An 18,478-nucleotide genomic window follows, 5' to 3' on the forward strand; every position below is an offset into this window, starting at 1 on the left:
GGTCTATGCATAAATATATTTTGATGTGACTCAGTCACTTCAAATTATTTCTATCTTTTGACTGTTCTGTTAACCAGAATCGTTGAAAAACTGATGGATAGATATGCTTTTTAGCAATGATTTACTCCTGCTGGAGAACTTACTAGTTTTCCTCCAAGCGAAACATAGATGTTCACCAGTTACCCCTGAAAGTTCTCTGGGAAAGGAACCTCACTCCATATTCTGGAGCTAGGTCATACTTCGGGCTTAGCTGATACTTAAGATGCTCCAATTTTACTATGACCAGAAAACAGTGTTCCATTTCTCCTTTATCATGAGTCCTTGATTCATGGCTTTGTCTGAATATGAGAACCAAGTTGGATTATAACCACACTAAGCATAAATGTAATTTTTTAACTGAAATATCAATTCATCAACATTTCTTGTAATGATAAAGATATGACAACTGGTAGATAAAATAATATGCCAAATAATTCATTGTTGAAATAAACTGAAATTGCAATAAATCATTTGTGTGCTTATTGCAATTCAAATCAAAAGTTTCCATAATACTATTATACTATTACTCATTAAAGTACATTAAATCTCAACATCGGTGATGGGATTAACGTAATAATTTCCCATTAATTCCTAATTTTGAGTAACATTAACTATCTTTAATATCATTATCGTGTCACCGCGAATTTGCTTATATGTACAATAGCTTCTCATACTTGTACTCGAAGTGGTCGTTTGACGGGAGGCGCGAAGAGTTAAAGAATAAAGTACGCAACGAAATGTGAAATCAAATGATTTCTTATTGACGTTGTAAAATAATAAAAAATGGAAGCAATTAAAATTTTCAGATTTCTTCTTGCAGAAAAGTTTTAGTTAGAATAATTAAAATCTAATTAATCGAGTTTTTTAAAGAATTTCTCTTTTTGTTGAAATAATTAATTATAATTTCGTAGGGTATGAGGCAACTTTTCTGTATTGCTCCAAACCAATTTTTTACACTTTTTTAAGGACCCAAGTGTATTTAATATAAAACTTTCAACCCTTTAACTTTCACACACACAAAGTAATGGTCAAAAAATGCGATCATGAAATTTTGGTGCATCTCTAGGAATTATCTATCAATATATCTAGATAATTCCTATATCTATATAGGAAGAGATAATTCCTATATCTATATAGGAATATATCTAGGAATTTTGTTGGTGAGTCTGTTTGGAAACATGATAATTCAAAAACGGAAGTAAATAAACAAATTTGGCGCAGTATGGCCAAGGATGGCTCTTGCGCCAGAAAACCAAGCCAAGCCACACCAAAACTAAACAAATTAAATGTGATTAGTAATTTCACTAAAATTATGAATCTGTCCCAAATTTGATAATTTCGGATAAAATTGAAGGAAAGTTTGTCTCTGTCTGTTCGTCTGTGCCCTTTTGAATAATAACTAAGAAATCACAGAGCTCTAAATTGGTAAAATTTCACATATGGATTTATCACCAAATTTATAATTATATGTGAAATTTTGCATCAAATCTGTCTGAATTTCTAATTCTATGTGAAATTTTATATCAAATCTGTCTGAATTTGTAATTCTATGTGAAATTTTACATCAAATCTGTCTAAATTTTTAATTGTATGTAAAATTTTGCATCAAATCTATCTGAATTTGTAACTCTATGTGAAATTTGGCATCAAATCTGTATGAATTTGCTATTCTATATGAAATTTTGTAACAATTCTGTCTGACGCTATCTTGGGGATTTTTTCGTACGTAAGTGAACGAGCATTTTTCTGTTGAATTATTTAAAAGGAAGAGATTGAAAGTACTCATATCTCTTCGCTGTAAATCGCTCAACAAAAGGGACCACAATATATACAGAAAAGCTAAAAAGAGAATTGTCCCGCTAATTATTACGATTAACTATCTTCATCTTTTCAGTAGCATTGTACTTCTTTACAAGATAGGAAAACATTTCTCTTATAAGGGCTGCAGGGTGTAAACAGAAACAGAAATTTATCTTCTAAATCGAAAAGTAATATCGTAATTGTTTGGGTTTGTAGAATTTTGCTCAACTGCTTTGTTAAAATTGAATGGAAAGGAAAAAGCTATCCCTTTGTGTAATTCTAAAATACCTCGGTGATAGGATCAAGGTATACTTTTTTAGCGAAATCATCAGGAGAACTTTTTGTTTCTTCTAATGGAAACAGTAAAGAGAAGAGAGAGAGAAAAAAAAACAGCTAAACATTGTGATTCAGAACCGTAAATGACTCCTCCGTGTACTGAAGCATGTGATAAGCAGTTGGCGATTTTTCTTTACAAAGGATTCGCTCTTATCTTCCTGCTTTCTTCTACATCATGGCAACTACAAGAGAATTTGTAGCTCGAAAACCGTGGAGAGAATAAGAGAGCTAAAAAAAAATTTTATTGCTCTTCTAATTCTGAAGAGAATGCTTCGCAACTGCAATTCAAAATACTTTATTATCGGAGGATTCAATGTTGTGTGTTTGTTCTCATACCTACTGATGGAAAACTGAAGCAAAAATAAAAAAAAAATCACTTTAATCGAAAGAAAAATTCTAGAATTTTATGTAAAAAGACACACCTTTCTTTAGAAAGACGAATGGAAACGTTCACCGTCATCTGTTAATTGCATGGTATGGCATTTTTCTGTGTTTCTAAAGGTTTAGAAGTTCATTTGATAGCCGAAGTGTCTTTTCATAGTTTTAATTCTCAAGAAAAGATGATTTATTCGAAAAAAATGAATAAAATTTTCCGTTTAATAAAAAATTAAATAACTTGCATTTGTAATATATCCCGAGTTCGATGAAAGCACATGATGTCCAGTTTTAACATGAGACAAATCTATAGCTAGCAATTGTCAAGTTATCTCTTAAAGGTTATAAACAAAATACCATCACTTTATTTGAAAGTATTTATTATCGAATTGAAAAAATTTTAATTTACATTCGTATTCGATATAACTAAAAATTTGAATACTAAAAGAAAAAAAAATTAGCAAATAGTTGCTGTCTATATGTTCCAGAATCGCTTTCACCAACAGAAGATCCACACTTTTCCTTTCGCACGAGTTTTCACTTTTGGACTTGATTTATATTATACACAAAATGGGAAGGGAAGCACCACCATTTATCATTAGTTTAATTTTAAAAGCTTGATTATCAATTAATCAGATATTTAATTAAATTTTGACTCCATACAAGTGACCTCATCTGGGAGTATAACGAATTAAAGAAAAATTTATTTCAAGATATCATAAAATTGTAATAATGAATATAAATTAAGGACTAAAAGCAGAAAATAAAAAAAACTACAGTTAAAACATTAATAAACATGAGATTTAAAATTCTTTGTTTTATTTAAAAATCAAAAGATAAAAATTTTTTTCTCTAATATTTTTCCAACCAATTTTGCTCTATATTTACAGTGATTTTCATGGCTTGATTTTTCTTTATTCACGCCTCTATGGGTTAACACTTTACTCCTATTTTACTAATTCAAATTTCGTTAGAGCTGTTTTAATTATTTTAAATTGTATATGAATATAATACAGCAAGAATTTAATTTGGAAGTATTATGCAAAATTATTGAAAAGGGAGAAATAGATGAAAATTTCAAAAAGTCCATTTATCCATTCGATAGTTAAATCGTCTCTTTTGAGTTCACAACACAAATTCAAATTTTAAATGAAATATATTCATCAGATTATCTGTAACTAATATCGATAACTCCTCGAAGTCTCCATTGATGAAAATATAATCTGATATTTCCCTTATTGTGAAAACTGAAGCTGACTGCTTATAGAAATGAAATTCGTACATATTTTTATACTTCTTCAAAATTTTGAACTAAATATCCTTTCTATTTCTCTGCAACAGAAATTCACCTTAAAAAATTGGCAGCTTGTATATCAACAATTCATGTATTTGCTTCACCTTCTATGGAGTAAGCTTCAATTTTCATAAACATACCAAAAAATTAACTTTTGCTTTTATCAATAGCATAATATTTCCCAATGTGGTGACGACAATTCAAGAATTTATTTTTATTGGTATAAAACAATTATTTTTTTTAGGATTCTCACATTTTCATGTAAAAGTTCTTCAAAATCCTGTATATCTATATGCACATTCTAGCATGCGAGTGTATATGTTTACTCCCTTTTTTATTTTGCATTTAAGCATAAATACTAGCTACTTTGTCACTAAACAACGAAAACTAATACATAGCATTTTGTTTTTAAATTATAAAGGAAATCGATAGTCAAACGATTTCTGGTGGTTTACTCATACAAACAAAATGCAGTATATTTTATTTTGAAAATTATTCATTGAATGAGGATGAATCATATTTTAAAGTTAAAACGAATAAATAAATTTATAAAAGCCTTGGATAAACATTGTTTCCTAGAGAAAGACAAATATTTACTTGAAAAGCCAATATTTTTTATTCATAAAAAAAAACTACCTTTGCATAAAGTATAGTATGGTCTACATACATTTAGCTCTTTATACATTAAGCTGTTTTTTGTTAAGGTGTGCAGTTGTATACAACGTTCAATGATTGGGACGAGTGATAAAAAAAGAAAAAGAAAAAAAAACAAAAAAAAAAACAGACGATTTCCGTGTCTCTTTTGGATCATCGATTTATGTTTGTTTAGCTGTTGTGGAAATGTACGTTGTATTGATATGAACGCTATTGTTACACATTAATGTATTTATAAACAAGACAGCCGGTGGGTATGTACACACTTTCTGCTACTTTTAATGGGGTACAAAGAACTTGTTTTCGTTTTTCGGGGGATGATGGTCGAGACTTGCTTGTTGTCAGTTTGAGGTAGAATGGGGTTTTGTAACAAGTAAGGGGAAAAAAAAAAAAAAAAAACCACTCCATGCTGGTTCTAAACAGTGAAATGAAGAGATTGATTTTTTCATAGAATAGATTTTTTCCCCCTCGTGTAATTTTTTTTTTTTTTTTTTACTTTAGTCAAGATCAATATGAAAGGAAAGCAAAATTTGTGACATAAATCCGGAAAAATTGCATTCGTGCTTTTTAAAAGATTATATTTCATGATTGGAAAATTCACTTTTAAGCTGTTATGTTTCCGAATTGCAGAATTTTATACTAAAGTAATTTCAAACTCATGATTATTACTGATTACATTTTTAAATGTTTTCTGAATATTTCATGGAAAATTTATTTTTAGATGGCTTTTTAATGACGCATAACTGTAATAGAACACTGGAGAATTTTTATTAGGAATATTTAAGAAAACTAATTTAATAAATAAATTAATACGGGCTAATTTAAGATTAAAAAAATAGGAAATTAATTACGATTTAAATTAGTTTAAGACATAACATTATCTCTCTCTCTCTCTCTCTCTCTCTCTCTCTCTCTCTCTCTCTATATATATATATATATATATATATATATATATATATATATATATATATATATATATATATATATACATATATATATACATATATATATATATATATATATATATATATATATATATATATATATATATATATATATATATATATATATATATATATATATATATATATATATATATATATATATGCGTGTGTGTGACAAATATTTACATTTCGAAAATGTAAGAGCTGCAAGTTTTTTAAAAAAATACATAAATTTGATGAAAATCTTTTTTGAAAGATTTTAGATGATTCAGCAAATTTTTGCTTAAGAGTACTCGAGTCGATGTCAATGCTATGAAAGGTATCGACGTTTCAAATCAAGCGGCAAATCCGCAAAAAAGATATAAAAAAAATTGGCTCCCTTCGACGTCAATGGGACAATGAAATCTAAAAGTGTATGCCATGATGGTGTTGAGGACCTAGACATCAACAAAAGCTGATTTCACATAATTTTGATTAAAGACATTTGCGCCTTTTATTTTCACTGACTAGCAAAACACGAATTTAGTTACAACTAATCAGGAGTTTTTGGTAGCTCAAATAAGATCAAAAGTTTCTAAATTTAATAGTATATAGTCGCAAGTTTCAAAATTTGATGCTGCATATTTTCTTTCAATCCCAAAGTTGATAATGAAAATGGAAGGATTTGAAGCAATAGAAACGAGAGAAGAAAATTCGTCATAAGGACTTAAAAACGGTTAAATAAAAAAGGATTTCTAAAATCATTTCAGAAATGGAAGATACATTGAAACAGTATATGAATAAAGAAGAAGAGTACTTTGAAGGAAACAAATCTCGTTATAAGTCTCATTTTTTGTGATCAGTCTATTTATAAAAAAATAAATTACAGAATCTCTGAAATGATCTATTATATAGAAATTTTCTTTTGAGTTTAATTATATTAACGTCACGTTTATTAAAGAAACACTAGGATTATTTTGGGACGGACCTCCTAATTTTGAACTGCGGTCAAATGACGAGGACTACATCTGAGCTGAAAATCTCCTCTGCAAATTTCCACGCCACACTAGCAGGGGGCATTTGGTTTGATCAAATTTAGCGAGCACCAGTTCCGCTTACACGACGGTTCGTCGGTGGAATGGGGTCTCGAACCTGAAGCCTTCCTAACCACCTGGCCACCGTGGTATAATATTTTTTTCTTCTTTCTGAAGTGCATCATATGCAAAACCTATTTTTAAAATCTTTCAATCGAAATCTTATTCTTTAAAAAAAAAAAAAAAAACACACACACAACTTTTTCAGAAATACTTTATTCTTTCTCCTCTTGCCTCCCCCCCCCCTTTTTTTAGCAGCGTACCATCCAGAACGTATCGTCCATACCTTGATAGGGAAACGCATGTGGCGATTGCTCTCAGGCATATATCCGGGGAGAAAGTGATCCCCTCCGGAAGTTCTAACGTTTTTAAATCACTGAGACTACAAATTATAAAGTTTCTCTACGGGAGAATCTCTTCCCCCCCCCCCATATCTCCTTAGGTGGGGAATTCCTGTACCATAACGAACTCACTAATCTGTAATAAGTCCATCACTCCAGATGCTATTCAGAGAATAAATGAGTCGGAATATCTTTTTCATGTTTTGGTATACACAATTTCTAGAGCTTAACGAATGATATTCCAGTTAAGTCTTTTTTTCCCCCCATTTCGGATGTAATATTTGTACAACAAAGTTTTTTGAGTACATCGTTCAAAAAGTCGGTTCAATGCGACATACTATCGCATCTTAGTTTAAAATGCAATAAACTACTCCTTGTAGCCATGCGATAAGATGGTGCAGGTTTACTTTTAAATAAAATCTCAAAATTATTTTAGTATATTATTCTGTTTGTAATTTTAAACAGTTTTAATAGAGCCTAGAATACATTAATATTTTAAAAATCCCTGCTTTATTTTAAGTAATTCAATTTAAACACATAATGATAATTACATATCTTCCATTATATTACCCTTTCTTGAGTAATCATATATGTGTGTTTTCTCTTTTAATTTTTTTATCACAGAAAGCATAACAAGATGTGATTCTTATTATTAAATACATTGGGATATTTTAGATCATTTTATAATTGTAGATAAAAATTGTTTTTAGGGAGGTTTATAAGGAAATGTTCAAATTTTGAATTTTTTCCGAAGGAAACTTTTTACTTTCAATTGCCGTGGCTTTAGACTTTGGAATTCTAAAGGAATCACTACAATTTGGGTTTATTTCTTTGATTTTTTAATTATCATTTCAATGGGTTTTAGGCGACGTGCTACTCACGGTGTTATAAAAATATTTTTAAACATTCAAATGAAGAACAATAAATCACAATCATCTAACGGCATGCATTTGCTGCATTTAATACATTAAGCCCTATTTGTATTCAAACGAATAAAAATACAATACGTATTTGTATAATGTGGTGCCCAACGTGTTAAATTCGAAACACCTTGATGTATATATTCGAAAATAATTTTCTTTTTGGGCTTTTCGTTTCGAAAACAATGAAGAAAGTATATTCAGAATAATTTTTCTTTTTTAATGGATTATTAATTTTGTATGTCACAAAGCTTTATCAAAGCAAATGTAATATTGAAGAAATTGTACATTTCTTTTTCCCCCTTCATTGTATTCTAATTTAAACATGCATTTACATTTACAGGTTTCAATATGGATAAATTTTTAAAGGAAGTTAAGTTATGTCTGTCTAATGCTCTCATTTTCAATTAATATAAAATCTTACAGGAAGAATCAGGATAATTATAGTGGAATTATTTTATATCTGCACTTTTTAAACTCCAGTTCCTATGATAAACGGAAATTACGTACAATATTTTTGCTATTTGGATCGCATTGATTACTTAGCTGCGCTTTTAACTGGCTCCATTCTTCTTTCAAAACTTGCTCCATCCTTTTTTTAAAAAAGGATTTTTTTAAAACTAAAATTAATTTCCAAATTCTATTTACTGTAGAAAAAAAACTTATTCTTTTTGTCAAAAAGTAAATTATAAATCTGCATCTGATTTTGTCGCATGAACTCAAATCAATGTCAATTCGTTTTCCAATCACTGAGGTAAAAACTGTTCATTTCGTTTACAAGTGAAACTACAATTAAATTCTACATATATTCTACATATTCTTACGAAACAAATTGCACAATCATTTCAACAAATCATAACGAAAGCGTGAGTCACTGTTACAAAAGCGTGAGTCACTGTTACGCAGCACTAATTGTCCTTCTCAGATATTAAGTAGCAGCACAATCAATTAATGAACGTAAATTGCCTTAGTTTTTATGCGTCTGTAGGTACTTTATTTCAGATTTTACTTAAGAATTTCGAGCTAGAAAAAGAATGTTTTTGGCTCACAACGCTACGGAAACACAAAGATACATATTACAGTATAAAATGATCACAAGTTACGAGAGCGCCAGCTTTCATTATGTATGAAGTCTAATGTTTATATATATATGGAAACTAATAAATAAGAAAAAGTTTTCAATGTAGCTGTTACTTTAAACATAACAGCAATCAAAAAGCAACCTTTTTTCAGATTCAAAAACTTCAAACTTACATAAGCGTGGGCTCGAAGCTAATAATTCATACAGGCTATGGAAAAGCGTATGAAACTATGAAATTAAACATATTTTTGACAATTATTACTATGTCTATCAAAAATGTATACACGTTCAACAAAAAAAAAAAAAAAAAAAATGAAAAACAACTGAAATATTTACGTATTTTTGGTGTATTCAGTATTTATATAAATTTTTGGAGTGAACCAGGAGTTAGAAGTGATCATTGTGGGAAATACCAACTAATTTTATAAGTTATTTAAGAAATCTTCGTTGATATTTGAAAAATTATATATTTGTTACTTCTGACTGAGTAACTGATTTTAAAAACTTCTTTTGATTTCATTGTGAACATAGAACGTGATTTCTCTTGAAAATTAAACTCATGCGTTAATATATATGATTAGCAGTTACTGTCAGTAGAATTATCTATATCTAAATTTTGCAACGATTCCAAATCTACGATGCTTTTCTAGTGAAAAGTTTTCAGTCAATGATTAGAATTGCTTCTAAAAGTGGTTTTCAAGATTTTTTTACCCTTAAATCCTTTTTAAATATTTTGTAAAATTTACTTCAAAATGATATCGAATTTTCTACATTGTTCATTCACTTTTCGAACTCTAATCGTGACGTTGCAAATCTACGATTCGTTTCTAGTGAACATTTTTCAATCGATAATTAGAATTGCGTCTAAAAGTGGTTTTCAACATGTTTTGGACCTTAAACCACTTTTAAATAATTTGTAAAATTACTTCTGAATTACATCAAATTTTCTTCATTGTTCTCCTTCCGAACTCTAATCGTGACATTGGAAATCTATGATTCATTTCTAGTGAACATTTTTCAATTAAAGATTAGAATTGCTTGCTAGATTTTTTTTATCCTTAAATCATTTTCAAATAATTTGTAAAATTTGATTAAAAATCACATCAAACTTTTTTTTTTATTGTTCTCCTTTCTTGAAATGTCAAATCTAAAATTCATTTCTAGTGAAAAGTTTTCAGAAAATGATTAGAATTGCTTCTAAAAGTGGTTTTCAAGATTTTATGAACCTTAAATAATTTGTAAAATTTGATCCACAGTCATATCAATTTTTTTCACTGTTCTCCTTTCGAACTCTGATCGTAATAGTGTTTTATAAATATTGGAAATCTAAACCACACAAATAATATGCATTAAAACTGAATGATGTTTAGCCCTTGAAAATCTGTTTTAAATGTTTGTAATATTTGCTTCAGATGCATTTCTGAATGGTTCTCCTTACAATCGTGGGATCGCTTTGTAAATTTTGGAAGTTTAAATTGCTTTAAAAAAAATAAACATTAAAATCAATTCACAGCTAAATTTCATTATTTAGAGTACTGTGTATTATTCCTATTTTAAAAAAAGACAGAAATAAGGACGATGAACTTTTAAGAAAAGATAATTTTCTAATATTTTCCCTTAAAAGATTAATATCAAATAACAAAGGATAATTTTCTTGGAAACCTGGGAAAAGAATCGATCATTCCCACCCATCATTTTAACTATTCGACTTAATAACGTCTAAGAGAGAAAAAAAAAATCCTTTTTCTCCCAAGCAGTGTCACGAATCCCAGATTTCCCAGTATCATGAACCCCAGATCTTCCACTCCTCTCCCAAAACAATTCTGTCTGGAACAGTATCCCTCTTAGCGATTGGCAAACTCTTCCGGTACAACTCGAATGAGCAATGGCGACGCCAAGTGACGTCAGGGATCGAAGTTTGAGTCAGCCACTGGCATCCCTCTTTGGGCGTGGCCCCGGTCTAAAATGTTCCAAAGATAAGCAAGAGCGGAGATCGGAAAGGATGGTAGGAGCCAGTGACGCTCAAGAGCAAGGATAATTCGCTTCCTTGCCTTGCGCATCTACTCTAATGGGAGGGTAGAAAATCTCTCAAGCTAACTTCAGCAAAAAATATATAAACTTTGCTTAATTTATGAAGACCAACGAGTTTTACACTATCCCCTCATATTATATTCACAAATGCCTCTTATATGCTATAAATTTAAAACGAGAAATGAATCTAATTAAACAAAATTACAATGTTATGAAAAAAAATTGTTTCTAATCGTTATCCACTGACAAAAACTAGTTTTTTACAAAGTCGTTTCATAGCTAAAGAATGAAATATATTTTAATCAGAATCTTCTCGAAAATTCTCATTCGTTTCGCTATCCAATGTCCGCGACATTAATTGAATGTATAGTTAAGAATATAGAAATTAAATATATTAGCAGCATATCAGTTACTTATAAATATGTATAATATTTAAAAAGAACTTTGGTTCTAAAAATTAATTGAATATCTTCATAATGTTACCTTGTATAATAATAAGAGATATTGTTCTGTCTATTTCTTTATGAAAAAATCTACCAATTAAAATTAAATTTCACTTTTTGTGAATGGATTGCTTTTGAGATTTCATAACTTCGAAAACATACCAGGGAAAGCAGAAAAAAAAAAATGAAGAAATACACATATCTTCTGTAACCCATTTAAGAAAATATCTTTCATAAAATGAATTTTCATATTAACCTTGGTTTTGCGCCCAGGTTGTTTTCATAATAGCTTTGCTAAGAACGAAAACTTATTACTGAAGAATGTGAACTATCATGAATGTGATAAAAATCTATTGTAGTTTTTGAAATCAATTTGAGATAGAAATTTAAATGATCCTGATGTATAGATACTTAAAAGAATCCGTTGAATTTAAAATAACCGAATAATTAAATTACATTTTTAATTTATGGATAATAAGATTTTAAAGAGGGTTGATATCTATTCATTTTTATGCTATTTATGATTATAATACTGCTTTTCAATTCGTGTAGAATCTTTGATCTATAATTTTAAAAATTAAGAAATTAATAGACAAAAATCACTGTTGAAATAATTGTTCCTAAAAAAAAACACGCTCTGTTGAAAATCCCTGCAAGAATTTTAATGATAAACTCTTTTGAAAAAACAAATAAAAAATTAGAAGTATAGTGATGGAAAATGTCGTTATTTTGAAAGAATTTCCTTACTATTCGCTGCCAGATAAAATTTATAGCAAAAGCATACATTACAGTAGTACAATATAACAGAAATGAGGCACAAATTAAAAAGGTCTTTTTCTTTGTCTTATTGTTTTCTTTCTAGTATATGAATTACACAAAGAGAAAGTATTATAATCGTCTAAAGAGTCAAACTCCAGATTTTGACATTTTAGACCACCTTGAATCCGAAAAATACACTGTTGGAAATATGCCTGTCTATGAACACGATAACCCAACAATGATTTGAACAACAGGGATGAAATTTAGTACAGGGTCTTTACACCAAATTTTGAACGAAATTTTGAACGTCTAAAGATTAGAACTCCAGATTTTGACGTTTTAGACCACCTTGAATCCGAAAAATACACTGTTGGAAATATGCCTGTCTTTGAACACGATAACCCAACAATGATTTGAACAGCAGGGATGAAATTTAGTACAGGGTCTTTACGCCAAATTTTGAACGAAATCCATTTAAAGGAAGTTTCTTTGTCTAACTGTCCGAATGCAATTTAACTCGATAGCGACAAAACCTTGAGAATTAGACGGATAAATTTTAGTTCACAGATTTAACATCCAAAATGTAAACATTTTATGAAATTAGAAAACAGATCCGTTAAGGGGTTGGTCGTCTGTTAATCTGTAATTCCACGAGCATATAAATGCAGTAACTCAAAAACCTTAATGACTTAAATATACGAAATTCAGTATGTGATCTTGTAATTACAACTGCAGTTCGGTTTCAAATTTTGGTTTCAATAGGAAAAAAGGTGTCCTAAATTTACATTCGTCATTTTGTTGCTCACGTATTAACCGCATCTCTGCGATTAATCGCTGAAGATCTCATGATAATAAGCTCTTCTGTAACTATCGTTCACTAATGGCATTAGGTTAATAATAAACAAGGAGAGTTTATTGGAGAGTGAAATTTTCGGGAAAACCATTTCTGCTGGTGCAATGTTACAATTTAGAGATATTTTGATTTAATTTCGTTTTTATTATTGATTGATTTGCGAAATAATATATCAATGGCAAAAAGCCAGTAGAAGTATTACAGTGGGGAGGGTTAATTCTTTTATTGTAATAACTTTATTTACGTAGTAATTTATTTATTTTGTTTCTCCCAAAAAATTTTCATGTTGATCTTAAATGCTGTCTAAGGACATTGCTGGACCTTAAGCTTCCAAAATACTTTTGTAGGAGAAAAAAAATATTAAATATATAAATAAAGACAAGTTCCGTTATTCTGCCTTTTCCAGAGGAAGTACTGTCGTTCTCGTTCTCGTGGCAAAAGGTATTGTATTAATCAAAAGTAATGCACTGAGGCTGAATCTCAAGCCTATTGGAATCCCTGTTCTCAGTCTTTGTTGAAAGCTCTCCATGCAAGACAGATGTTGAGGGATACCCACATATCCATTATGTAAGCTGTGTGGGGCAAGCTGGAGGGGGTCTTTTAACGATACAATACACCCCCTATACTTGCACTCTTATTTTCCGGCTGCTGTCCTACGGGTGATTTCCGTAATCGTTCCGGATGGAATAATCCCTTGTTATCAACCTGCACGCATGCCTGGCAGGTGTGAACCCCCTCCCCCCTTCTTGACCCCGAAACTAATCCTTGCGGTTGGAACTCCTTCCCAAATCTGGGCGACAATTTCGAATTTGCGGTTTCTCCAGAGCCACATCTGAATTTTTGTATCAGTTAATGACAGTTTCTTCCGATCTGTAATTGAACACCATGGCAAAGATGGATGTGGTACTAAGGCATCCTACATTTACTGGATTTTCATCTCTGACAAGAGTGTATTCACTAAGCATTTTACAAATCAGAATGCTACTTCTCAGCTTTGTATCTCTGGAACTTGATTTATAATGTTAGTATCCTACATATAATGACAAATGGGGGCAAATTTTTTAATTTTGGATAATGCTCAGTTGTTGAAGACGATTCCTTGGGAGATATTCCACTCGAGAAACTTCCTCTTGACTGCAAGATTAATAAGTAACAATCAGAAAAAAAAATTTATAAAAAAAAAAGAAAATTATTTTCATGTCTATTGCTGTTGCCTCAAATCATAATTTATAACAGAAATTCATATTTTCAGTGCAATTTTAGACACCAAATCAGCAAATATTGTAATAATACAACAAGTGTGTGACAATAAGACATTAATAAATTTCTTATTCGAAATTTTCCATAATAAATTTATACTGTGTCTACAATATTCGCGGGAAATATTTATTATTCTTGAAACAATTTTTCAGTTTTAATATCTATTCAAACTAAAAGAAGAAAACATTTCCCTCTACAAGTAAGAATGTTTTAATATATTTGAAGTAGGATATTCTTCTATACGCACTTTTTTACATTCACTTTTAGTTTAATATATAAATTATTATTCAAAATTTTCTATTATAAATTTATACTGTGTCTACAATACTCATGGGAAATATTTATTATTCTTGAAACAATTTTTCAGTTTTAATATCTATTCAAACTAAAAGAAGAAAACATTTCCCACTACAAGTAAGAATGTTTTAATATATTTGAAGTAGGATATTCTTCTATACGCACTTTTTTACATTCACTTTTAGTTTAATATATAAATTATTATTCAAAATTTTCTATAATCAATTTATTCTGTGTCTACAATACTCATGGGAAATATTTATTATTCTTGAAACAATTTTTCAGTTTTAATGTCTATTCAAACTAAAAGAAGAAAAACATTTCCCACTACAAGTAAGCATATTGTAAAATATTTGAAGTAGGATATGGTTCAACAAGTTTTTTTTTTTTTTTGAGGGGGGGGGGATATTTCAGAAATCTATGAGCTCAATTTTCAATCTCAGGGAATGAATGAATATTTAATTTCAATAAGGAGTTTTAGTGCCAATTCTTTAGATAGCTCTTTTGAAAAGGGAATTTGAGGATGAAATTCAGATACGTGTAGAAGAAGCATTACAAACCTCTTCTAATACATAAAAATACAAAAATTTACTAATGTATTTTTCCTATAATACATCCTATGTAAAACAGCAATCCTATCATACACCCTATGTAAAACAATAATCCTATCATAAATCCTATGTAAAACAATTTTCTATCATACATCCTATGTAAAACAATAGTTAGGGTGTATGATTTTTAAAATTGCTTACCAATAATATATAAACTGAATTTACTAAAACATGCATTTTTTTTTAAATAAATAAAATTTTAAATAAATAAAAAAGTCCTGAATTGGATTTCAACTAAGGCTTACTTTTAAACGTATCAATGAATAATATTTTTTAAAGTGAACCAGAGTTCCCCACCCCACCCCCCTTTTTTTACCATACTGGATTCGTGAGTTGATGCATTATTCTGTTGAAATATTCATTGTACGCTATTATGGGATTCCACAATAGGTAAATGAGTATTTTATGTATCCATTATCCTTTCATATAACAAACTGAATAGAAAATCGATTTTATTACCTCAATACAAGCATCTCATTTTAGGAAAATACGTAATAATTAGCATATTGGTCTAAGTACTAAAAGTCATGTTTAACAATGAAAAGAAATCGTAGGTATTAGTCCGAGACATTTGTTGATCGACAGCAGAGTTTCCCACACATTTATATTTGAAAAATCAGAACTACACTTTGGGCTAATGAGTAGGAACTTTATTACTTTTTGACACGAGAATTACCTCTCGAATGACCCACGTTGGGAAGTGCACCAGGATAATGGATTAGGGAGGAATAAATGAGCTCGAAAGAATAGCTAACAAATGATCTTTTATAAAATCAATCGAGAATAAGCGGGGCGTTGCAGTCTTTGAAGTAGAATCGGTGCATGATGCATTTTGGATTTGGAATTATTTTCCTAAAGAATTTTAATGGAATTACTTTATATGAAATCAAGGAGCCAAACCTTGGTGTTCTTGCAGTTTTTCTTTTTTTGTGAAACTCGCCAGGTATTGAAGAATAAACTTATAACAATAGGCATATTATAGATTTTTTTTCGAGTATGATTATTTTGGAGTCTAACTGCAAGCATTTATAAAAGTGTTTCAGATTTCAGTGAATGCCAGTTTTAATTTGCATATAAAGAATTTTTACTTCCCACCAATCTCAAGTTATACACTAATTTCAATGTTTGAGAACAAACAAAGTTAAGACCATAATTAAAAATTTAAATTATTTTCTGGATGTTGATTCTTTAAATTATTTATAACAGAATTTATTTCGTGAATGAAAATGAAAATATTCTGATTTAATTCAATGTTTAGATTAAATTAAATTCCGTTGTCTTTTTTCGACTTCGCTTTTGTATCTGTGAAGATGCCGGAAAAAATAATTGCTGGTAACATTTCAAAAATGTGCCACTTTAGCAAATTAGACGCTATGATGCATTTAATATAGAGTCTTTTTGTTTTCTCGTATAAGAAAAATAGATAAAGTATTGTAATTGTCAAAAAAATCGAACTTGAGATTTTGACGAAACTCCGCATTTTAGATCTCCTGATTTCGAAAAACACATTTTTGGAAAATGCCTGTCTGTCTGGGACAAAGATAACTCAAAAACGCTTTGAGTTAGACCGAAGAAATTTGGTATATAGTCTTAACACCAAATCTTTACATTTCTATATAATTTTGAGCAAACTCTTTAGAGGAAGACTGTCCAGCTGTTCGAATATACGTTAACTATAAAAAGCAGTGAGCTAGATGGATACAATTCGGTGCACAGATTTAACATCCATATTGTAGACACTTTTCTTATTTTGAGCCAAATCCAACAAGGAGTTGGACGTCTTAAGTCTGTACTTTCAGAAACGCAATAACTTAAATATGTCAAATTTCGTATGTGATTTTGTGACAGCAATTTTAGCCCTGTGTGAAATTTTGGTTTCAATCGGCCCGGGAAAAAAGAATCTAAAACACAAATTCACTTTTATTAGATAATATGCGAGAAAGATTTGGGGAGATTACCCCCATTGGCTTATGACATGTGAACTGCATTTGGCGTTTATTTCGCTTTGTTTTTTGGAAAGAGAAAGACGTGTATACCTTTATTCTTCCTTATATTGGTCTTGGTTGGATCCTTAAATATATTTTTTAATTATTATTATTGAAATATGTCAATGATTCCTAAATTAATTGACCACAGAAATAGAAATTAAGAACGTATACTTCAGGTTTTAGCATTGTCCTTCCCTAAGAGCCATTATCATATGTAGAATGTATTAAAAAATTCCTCTCGGCAAGGCTGGAAGGCAAAGGTAGATTCCTTTACATCTAATTTACTATCTGGCAACATAAATTGTTGATGTTAGAAACAGCCAAAATTAGGCTTGAAAATCACTTTTAAGCCCTTAACCTAAGATATTGCATTTATCCAAAAACTTTAAATACAAAAGTTGTTTGTCTTAATGAGGCGCTAATTTGGCTAATTGGATTTATTTTTCTATCTTCAATATTAAGAAAGTAAAAGCAAAATGAAAATTTCAACCCCCCCCCCATTCAGCTAGATGGGTCATTTACGAACTCGTCCGATATTTTTACATTTCTATCAACATATTCCAAGTCAGTTAAAATCCAAACAAAATTACTCTAGTTACACGATAACATAGACAAAGCGTTATAAGCATATATCAGTAATTCCTGATTGAATTATTGACCTTAGAAATAGGAAATAAGAAAGCGGGGAATAGTTAAAGAACTGAAGAAATTTTCCCGAAGTCGTCATGAGAACCACTGCAATAGGTAGTCTTCCTATAGGAAATTACCTAAAGTTGATTGTCAAAAGAACAGAATTTTTTTTTGATATACTAGAGCCAAAATAATGCAAGAAATAAGTAGTACTTTCGACATTATAGTATCTCTGAGTGGTAGTTATAGTATCTATATATTATAACATCTCTGAGCGACTACGGTAAAAGACGAATGTGATTAGACGAAGAAAATATGCCATTTGTTTCAAAGTTTTCGAGCTCGAATATCAAACTTACTAAAAAATGAATACAGTTAATGAACAAAGTAATGTCCCATTTGTCTGTAAGACCTGAAATGTCGAAAGTATGTTAGAATAATTCTTACAGATTCTTTTCATTTTTTTGCAAACAGTATTTTATTTTCTCTAGTATTCATGACTCAATGACTTTTGTTATTCAAATGAAAATAGATATTCTCGTTGATATTTTCATTATTTTCTACTTTTCATTTATTTTTCATTTAAAATATCATAAGTATGATATTTTCCTTTCATTCACTGTTTTCAGAGTTTATACAGGTATTTTATTCTATTTTTCAAAGAGAATCAGTATTGTGCAAACGATTTTGTTTCATAAGATGGCTTTGTCATCTGATTTTTCCGTTCGATATTCCAGAAAATTTTAATG

The sequence above is a fragment of the Argiope bruennichi genome, chromosome X2, assembly GCF_947563725.1.
Source record: "Argiope bruennichi chromosome X2, qqArgBrue1.1, whole genome shotgun sequence".
Taxonomy (NCBI): Eukaryota; Metazoa; Arthropoda; class Arachnida; order Araneae; family Araneidae; genus Argiope; species Argiope bruennichi.